The following is a 9314-nucleotide window of genomic DNA, read 5'->3' as shown; positions in this document are numbered from 1 at the left end:
GATTTTCTCGCCCAAACTCGGAGGACGGGAGTAGCTGCTGTCAGGTGCTCTCCCCCCACCAGACTCCAGTGATTGTCTCCTGCCTCCCTTGAGCCTGCAGCAGCTGGAGACACAGTGGCCAAAGCTGAGGGGGAGGTTAAAGCCATAAGTGGCAAGGCTGAGGAGAGCGAGGGGAAGCAGCAGCTGCAGCCCCAGCCACCCCGCCCCACCCCGCCCCACCCCCCCCAAAAAAAATACAGCAGCTCCAGGATCGTAGCGGCGCCTGTGGCTGGAGCATCACATTGCCTCCAGGCTGGGGTGCAGCGCTAAGTGCTGCGTGGGAGGAGGGACCGGGAGGGAAGAGAGAGGGACGACAGAAAAGAGGAGGGGAGGAAGAGGGAAGGAGAGAGGCGAAGAGAGAGAGAGGGAGAGGGAGAGGGAGAGGGAGAGGGAGAGGGAGAGGGAGAGAGGGAGAGGGAGAGAGGGGGAGAGAGAGAGAGAGAGAGAGAGAGAGAGAGAGAGAGAGAGAGAGAGAGAGAGAGAGAGAGAGAGAGAGAGAGAGAGAGAGAGAGAGAGAGAGAGAGAAAGAGAAGAGAAGAGAAGAGAAGAGAAGAGAAGAGAAGAGAAGAGAAGAGAAGAGAAGAGAAGAGAAGAGAAGAGAAGAGAAGAGAAGAGAAGAGAAGAGAAGAGAAGAGAAGAGAAGAGAAGAGAAGAGAAGGGAGAGGGAGAGGGAGAGGGAGAGAGGGAGAGGGAGAGGGAGAGGGAGAGGGAGAGGAGAGGAGAGGAGAGGAGAGGAGAGGAGAGAGAGAGAGAGAGAGAGAGAGAGAGAGAGAGAGAGAGAGAGAGAGAGAGAGAGAGAGAGAGAGAGAGAGAGAGACGCAGCCCCCAGACCAAGGAGGGGAGCGGCGGCTGGGAGCACAGAGCAGGAGAGGGGCCGGGAGAAGACAGAACCGAGCGGTGCAGAGGAGAGAGGCAGCCAAGAGAGAAGAGGGAGGGAGGGAGGGAGCGAGAGAAGGGCGAGGCGGAGCTGGCAGCCAGCACACAGCCTCTGACTGGCAGCCGGGCAGCCGCCGGGGAAGGGAAGGCGGCCAAGAAAAGGGTGAGGGCGGTGGATAATCGAGAAAGGCCGGGCTGCGAGGCAGACGCAGAGCTGCACACGAGCAGCAGCCCCGCGCAGCCTGGGCGCCTCCGGAGCCCAGCCCGGGGCTGGCATCGGCGCCTCCCTCCACCCCAACCGGAGGCCGGAGGAACGCCCGACAGGCAGCCAGGCACCGAGCACGCCGGGCCCCCAGCCCCTGCTCCGGGAGCCCGAGTGTCCAGCAGTTGCCAGCCACCGAGGGTGCCCCAGTGATCGCGGGCGGAGCGAGCCCGGGCCGGACCAGGAGACACCGTCTGAGCGGAGCCCGAGCCGTGGGCAGGGGAACCGAGTCCAGGTAAGGGGGCCGCGGCCGCCCGCCTGTCCATCCATCCGTCAGTCAGTCCTTGGGTCTACGTGCCTCAGGCAGACAGGCAGGGAGGCAGCCCTTCCCGGTCCCTGTTCAGCTCCCGGAGCTGCTGGAGCCGTCTCTGCGGCCGCCTTTGTCTGCCCCCTTCCCCCTGTCCTTTCTGTCTCTGTCTTTCTCAGTGTCTAGGAGAGTCACTTTGCTGGCCTCGGCGGACTCCGCGGTGTGTGTGTGTGTGTGTGTGTGTGTGTGTGTGTTTCTCTGTGTCTGTGTGTGTGTGTCTGTTTCTCTGTGTCTCTGTGTGTCTGTGTCTGTGTGTGTTTGCGCGAGTTCTACCTCCCTGGCAGCCTACCCAGGGGTCCCTTTAAGCACCCCTCAGCGAACCCCCAAAGCTCGGAGGGAAGTCTACCCCCCCCCCGACAGAATGGTTGTGGGGGCGGCAGAATTGAAGAGCGAGGCGGGGGCTCTGCCTGAACACTGAAAAGTTGTCTAGTGTCTGGGGAAGATGGTGCTGCAGGCGGCCCCCTAGGGACCTGCTGCCTCAGTGGTCGGGGTAGAGGAAGTTGCCTTGCGGCGGCGTGGGGGGGGGGAGTGGATCAATGTCCCTTGTGTTTCCCTCCAGCCCTAGGGGAGTGCCTCAGTGTCGCGTCTGTGTTGTGTCTGGGGGCCACTGCACGCTGAGTTCCCTGCAGACATACTGAGAAAGTTTTCTTAGAGACTTGTCTGTCTCCGTGAGGACAGGCGGAAGAGGGCAAGGTTGGGGGCAGGCAGGGGCGGGGGGCGGGGGGGATGGGATACGGGACTTTGGTCCTTCTCTCTGAGGGTCGAGGCTCTATGGAATAGCAGAGCAGGGAAAGTGGTAGAGAGAGAGGGAGCGGGAGAAAGGCTTCCGGGACTGAACGTGGCTAGCGCGGCCTCCTGCCAGGGTGTTCCGAGCTTTGCCTTGGGAGCCTGCAACCGAAGGAAGGGAGGACAGCTGCATGGCACGGCCGCCGAAGGAGAGCGGCTGCTTGGCAGGCTCTAAATGCCACCCCCCTTCCTTCCTCTTCCCCCCTCCCCCCTTCTCCCCTCCCCTCCCCTCCTAAGGTTCCAGTTCACCAAATTCGACCTAAATCATGTAAAACATCTCCAGCACAGAAAAGCGCCCAGCAAGGATGTTGTGTTGGCTTGGATATGCTGCTTTGCAGATTCAAAGTTTAGCCTTTCATTTGGTATTGGGGCAAAGAGACAGACAAATGGCAGTGAGATAAGCTTGGACCACCCTTGGGACTCAATCCTTGCCTACTTTCACCTGCTTCATAGAGCCTGGTTGCTTCGAACATGGTTCTAGGTCCCCACATTGAAGTAGGTCATTTCACCTTCAGGGAAGGTGAGATAGCCCTTCCAGTACTCTTGGTCAAATACAGAGGATTTTGGTCCTTATAAGTCAGCTGGTCTTTCCTGGGGCTTTTCTACTGCATGGAAGAGGGGTGGGAGCAGGAATAGGGGGCCAAGGCCCTCCAGCAGGGCCTGGGGGAGCTGTCTCCAGATTGTATTGATTGTGGTCCATCAGCTCCTCCTCTGTTAATTACATGGAACCCCATCCTTTCTCCTACTCAGTAATCTAGACCATATAGAATGGCTGGCAGTGCGGGGATGGGGAAAGGTCCCAGCACTGGGAACTCTGAAATGATATTCCCCTCTCTGCAGCCCTTGTTACTCCTGCCTGTGCGTGTTCCCGGGTCTTTTCACCTCCTAAGGGATTTCTTTCTTGGGGGCAAAAAGAAAATGATGCTGGAAATCAGTTCCTGACACCCTTTGTTCCCCAGTTCATCTGGGCAGGTCCCCAGGGGGCTGGGCTGCTATAGCTGCCCATGAGGTGATAATCACTAAAGATGACTTGGCACATTGGGGAAAATAAAAAGGATAAATTCACCACATCTGAAAGGGGGCTTTAACCCCACACACATCCTGTCTGATATCTTGAGAGAAGCCCAAACAGGACTACTCCCTAGAAACTCCTCCACTTTCTAAGTCCCTTCATGCCATTGCAGACAGACTTGGTTTTTGCTGTTTGGTCTATTCTCACCTTGGATGGAGGCTGGTCTGAGTGTACCATCACATTAACAAACTAGCGATCTCACAGTGACTTTGCTTCCCAGGTCTCACTCAAGCATGTTACCTTGAGAATTCAGAGCCATGTGCCCTGTTAGAGCAGTCTCTACTGTATACTCTGGGACCTTCCATTTTTGTCATTCACAAATGAAGGAACACTTTCTTCTTTGTCCAAAGTATTGGCATCATGGACCAGCGAGGCCTGATAGATACCATGGGGTGTGTAGATGGGAGCCAATGACCATATCCGTCAATCCTCTGGAGAATTTTATAAGATCACTTGAATCCCGAGAAAGTTATGAAAAAATTTCAGATGAGATGAGGAGAGCCGTGGAGTTTTCCACTCTACTCCCCCAATTCCTGTACTCTCTGACCCCCAAAAGACAAAAGTTTAGAAGAAATTCATGATTTCTGTATCTGAAGAGTTATGGAAAGCTTGGCTAACTGAAGTGGGGCCTGTGATACGGGGCTATGAAACCAGATATGGTGTTTCCCCTTCAATGTCTATGGTGTGAGTCCTTGAGTCCAGGAGAGGCATGAAGTTTGTGGTATAGATGAGATAACTTCTTTCTGGTCCTGTGAAATATTTCAGTACAAAATGAGAAGTTATAATAAATTCAAGCAGCTTGACAATGCGGTTTTCCTCCTCTTTTCTCCTCAACAGTGAGGGTCTAGACAGTAAGCAATCAAACCAGGTTTCCCTTAACATTAAAAGAAGATTCTGAGGCTTCTTCTTTTCCCTTCCCACCCTTGTTTAAGAATTGTAAACTCTCCTCCAAGATCTTTCTTGTCACAGTTAGATATTCCAAAGCAGTATATAGCTGGTATGGTCAGGATCCATTTTGCTTTTGTGACATAGAAAGGGGAAGGGAGGAGAGATCTTTTTGGAACCACCAAATCACGAGAATGAAATGTTAAAGAGACTCCGTTATTGTCGGTATCTCCATCCTCATAGAGTCAGGTGGAAAGGGTTCTGTTGGCACTAACAGCCTACATTAGCAGGGGGAGAATTTATGAGGAGAATTTCTTTGTTGGAAAATATCTGGTAATGGAATATCAGAGTAATTCTAAGGAAAAGAAAGCTGTCCCCAAAGAGGAAAGATGATGAATTTGAGGTTAACTTTGTACTTATTTCTGCCAACCAGGAAAATGTGTAGTGTGTTTTATCCTTAAATTATGCCCAGTTACAAATGAATGCCAATGATTGGAAATGAAACCAATGTGGAAATGCAACCCTATGCAAAATGTACTGCAGGGGAACAGGAGGGGGAAGCCGGGGAGGGGCTGGCGGCTGTAAGTTTGAGACACAGATTTTCCAATGGGAAAAGGGAAAAAATAACAGAACTACCACCCAGGTACTGGGACTTGGCCACTTTAAAAATGAAACTAACAGGCATGCAGAGCCAAGTTGTGACCCCTTGTTCAGGCTTGAGGAGTCGCTAGGCATTTATTTTCCTCTGAGGTCAAGGAGAATTTTGTCTTCAGAGAGGAAAGACTATCTCATAACATGTGCCCAGTGCTGAGCAACATTTGAGTGAAATGTGAGCCCCTACTGCCCCCAAGGTGATGGCCCCTGAGCAGCTGCATGCGTGTGGGCAGACACACACACACACACACACACACACACACACACACACACATACACAGAGGAGAGCTTGAATGTGGCAGCATGGAACTCAGCTTTCTCTCAGGCCATGGCAGCCATGGTGAGGTATTGTCTAAATGGACTATGTCAGGGCTGTGCTGGCATTGGTCTCACCAGCCTAACAGGAGTGGGCAGCTATGAATGATGAGAGAGGCTGGTTTGCTTCACATCCTGGCATAGCAGGCTTGAAGGGTGTGGTTGGGGTTGAGAGAACCTAGTAACTCACTTATGTGGAATCTATCCACACCATCCCTCTTCCCATATATTCAGGAATGATCATTTTGGAGAAAGCATTTGCGTATCCAACATCCCAGGATGCTGGACTTTGTATTGCCAAAGGCCATTTTTCTTTCTCATATTTAATATAAAATATGAACAGTAAGAATCAAATGGTTATGGCCATACCAGCCACTGGAAAGGACTGTTCTTACCATAGAAACAGGGCACCCCCATATGTGTTCCTCTGGTGGCACTGTCACTTTTACCACTTATCATGAGTTTGATTATGCCAAGTCCTAGTGTCCTGATTTCCCAGAGACCTTTAGGTTGACATTAGTTTCACGTATCTTTGATTAAGCCTGAGCCTGGTGGCTGAGCAGCTGGTGACAAGTGTTTCCATGTTCTATCTGCCCTGTGATATGATAAGTGCACGTTGCCTGTTTTATGGAACATTTATCGTGTATGAGCACACTCGTGCATGGGCGCGCCTGCTCATCCTTCCACAATGCCCTGGATGAAAGGAGGAAGTGTCCGAGGTCTGCTTGCCTAGCTCAGCACTGGCTTGTGGTCAGTGCTAGGGTCTTCTCACGGCTAGTGCATCAGCCAGCCCAGTGTAGGGCGGTGGGAAAGGGGAGATGGGGAAAATTCCCTCCCTCTGAGGTTCCCAAAAGCTACAGCTCCATGGTGGTGATGCAGACAAAGCTAGACACAGTTGATATGGAAAGAAAGTGGGAGAACAAAGCTGGGGCAGCTGGGGCAGTGATCCCCCTCGGCTCCATACACTGGGCTCCTGGCTTTGCCGAGTAAACAGACTAAACAATTAAAGGGGGCTCTATGACTTCATACATGGAATAGATGAATGAAGCAAGGAATGAATAAGGAAGCGTCACTTAAGCATTTACTGCGTGCCAAGCACTGTAACGGTGCTGTGTTCCTTCGTGTACTCTGACCTCTTTTGTCACCGGGATGGTTTTTAGCAAGTTTTGTGATTCCAGACACTTCTCTTGTCTAAATTCCCATAGTAAGTAGCATCTGCTTCCACATAGGAAAGAAGGGGCTTTGCTCTCTCTGGGAAGGGTCCATCTTGACAAAATAACACTTGTCAGCACTTGCTGCCTTGTTTTTATTCACACCCCTCCAGTGTTTCCAAAAATCTTGTCCCTGGCAAATCATTCACCAAATTCTCTGAGGAAGGCAGCTGGGCCTTGGGACTGAACAGGAGCCCTTCCCCAAATGTGCTGCCTTTGAAAGCGATCCCCAGAGATGTGAAGCCATTCAGACAATGGCATTTGGAAAAGTGGTGTCACATTTCCACCTCATTCTGGTGGAATTGGGGCTGGTTTTACAGAAAAGAAGTAAAGGGACCTGGTGGGAGGGAGGTAAATGAGAGGAACTGAAATCAATGATTTTTTAAAATTAGAATTATTTTGTTAATATTTAAACATGCAAAACACATTAGAGAATTGGTTTATTTTCTGTCCAAAATTTCACAGTCAGGAACCATTCTTTTCCTACAGATTATTCTTTTGTACTGAATATCAACTGTTCCAGTCACTGTGCTTACCTTGCAGCCCACCCCCCTACACTTGGCGAACAGATGCTCCTGGGCACACAAGCATTTATATCCTTACCTGCTGCCCAAAGTGGTTGGGGTTGACATGCAGGTCATTGTTCCAGAGTTCCGACAGCCAGCGGCTGGGAGGGCTCATGCCGCCAAAAGCAGTTATTGTTCCTTTCCCACTGGGGTCATTTTGGTCGGATCCTTCTTCATTTGACACTAAATAACGTGAAGTGAAAATAAAATTTTAAAAAATGTACCGAAGACAGAAATAGACGTTGTTCGCATAAAGTTTGCATAATTTTTTGTAGCTGCCAAGAAGCTAAGCCATAATAATAACAACAAACTCTGGTATTTCAAGCAGGCACTCTACGGGTGAGCAAAACACCTGGCTTTCCTAATCTTAGGGCTCTTGCAGCTACCCCGGGGGTCGGCAGCATTGTTGTCACTCAGATAGAGGAGGAGCCTGAGGCTCAGGGAGCTTAAAAGATTTGAACAGTCTCATTGCTAGGAAATGACTGAACTGACATTCCTGATTCCAGGACCAGGACTCTCCCCTAAGCCCATTGACTTGCGGTGGAGTTTTAAGTAAAAACTGGTCCTATCTCTCCGCAAACCCAAAACACAAGAGGAAAGCTAGATAGTCTCCACTGATTATTGTTATTGTCATTGTCATTGTTCTCATCGTCGCCGTCATCACCATCACCATCAATCATTGATACATTCCCGTACCAAGCACTAGGACTAATGCCAAGGGGCCAGAGCAGGGAGTGCCACCCCATGCTAGACCAGAGCAGTCCTTAAACAAAGCCTTTGGGTCGGAAGCTCTGCATTCCAAGGCAAAGGCAGAATGGAAGGTTCGAGACAGAATGGGTTTTGTCTTTGTATTCTGGTGGAGCTGCTTCCTCTGCTCTTGTTGGCAAGAAGCACCCTAGCAGAGGCTGGGCATTGGGGCGGGGGCTCCCCATTCTTGGAGTGGGGGATGAGGGGAAGGATATCCTGAGGAACACCATCGAGCTACTAGGAACAGAATATACATTTAGCATTTTTCCCCAACCATAAGCCCACTAGGAACGAAACACAGAATCTGTCCTGGTTGGAAATGGAATGAATGTTATCTGTCTGATGCCGTGGTTGGACTCCGGTAACAGCTATATCTGTGTGCCATTACCCTAAGGTATTGGTGAGGAAATACCTCATTGTGTATTTCATTTCTGGGCTTTTCTTGACCAAGGAGGCCAAGGAGGGGAAGTGTTTCCTCATGCATGTGCCACTGGCTTGCTTGCCTGCTGTCCAGAACACTGGGGCAGGACATGTCCATCCACCCCAAAGGCAGGCACCAAGAATGGCTGCAGAATGGAGTCCTAATGAGCCATTAGACCAGCACTGGGCAAAGGGTGGCATCTTCTCTGGGAAGGTGGGGAGGAGGGGAGGAAAGAGGGCAGGCAAGGAAGCCACAGTTTTGGTTTCAGCGATTTTGGCTGGAATCACAGGTCATTTTTCTGGATGAAGCTAAAGGGTCATGATTTTGAAACCATGAAAATGATGCACTTGTCTGTGCAACCATATATCTAAGTAGGATATTTGTGGGAGAAGAAAAATCTGCCAAATTAGAAATCTACTGCAAGAGACAACATTAAGAAGCAAAAGATCGGGTAGCACTAGGAAGGATAATGTATTTTTTTTAACTTAGAAGGAAATGTTTCTGGGGTCATAAGAGCTTTGGAAGCAATATGTCAGATAAAAAGATGAGCTTCAAGGAGAATGCCACCCACACCCCACACCCCCCATACCCTGCCCTGCCCCACACCACCGGCATGGTTTCTTTGCATATGGAACCTTTTGGTGAACTCTTCTGTGGACCTACCCAGCACCATATTCCACAAAAAAATAAATAAATAAAAACAAATGAAAACAAACAAAAAAAAAAAAACCTGAAGTTGAGCTTGAAAGTAATTGCCAAGATTAAGTCCATGGTCGGGGGAGCTCCCAAACATGGGATGTGGTTTTCCTGAGCTCCTCTACATGTCAGGTGCTTAATAAATACCAGAAGGATGAGCTGAACAAAGCCTGCCTAATGCTGCTGTAGGTTTGTTCTTGACAAACAACAGAGGCATCGAGAGTCCTCAAATCTGTTTGGATGGACAACTGTCAAAATGGGGCTCATTCAGGCAGCTCTTTGGAAAGAGTAATAGACAAGTGATGGCAAATTGATCTAATATGACAGAATAAGGTTTTTTGTTTCTGTACAGCACAGTAGATGACAAAAGGTTAGAATAATGAAAACCAGAAGGGGATATCATTCATTGATTTAGGTTTTCTCTAATTTGATCCCAAAGAGAGTCTTACAGAATCATTGCAATATTTCAATTGTAAG

General features: G+C 49.9%; 1 protein-coding gene across 2 annotated transcripts in view; it reads left to right on the top strand.

Annotated features, from left to right (window-relative positions):
* The first annotated feature begins 773 nt into the window (after positions 1 to 773).
* Positions 774 to 9314, top strand: part of ARPP21 (cAMP regulated phosphoprotein 21) — a 166734-nt gene continuing 158193 nt past the window's right edge. For both annotated transcript variants that reach the window (XM_043979558.1, XM_043979562.1), the window contains exon 1: positions 774 to 1412. The gene's annotated coding sequence lies outside the window, so the exon portion shown is untranslated. The remainder of the gene's footprint in view (positions 1413 to 9314) is intronic.

Source organism: Dromiciops gliroides, chromosome 1 (genome assembly GCF_019393635.1).
Source record: "Dromiciops gliroides isolate mDroGli1 chromosome 1, mDroGli1.pri, whole genome shotgun sequence".
NCBI lineage: Eukaryota > Metazoa > Chordata > Mammalia > Microbiotheria > Microbiotheriidae > Dromiciops > Dromiciops gliroides.
This window is presented reverse-complemented; position numbering and strand designations above follow the sequence as displayed.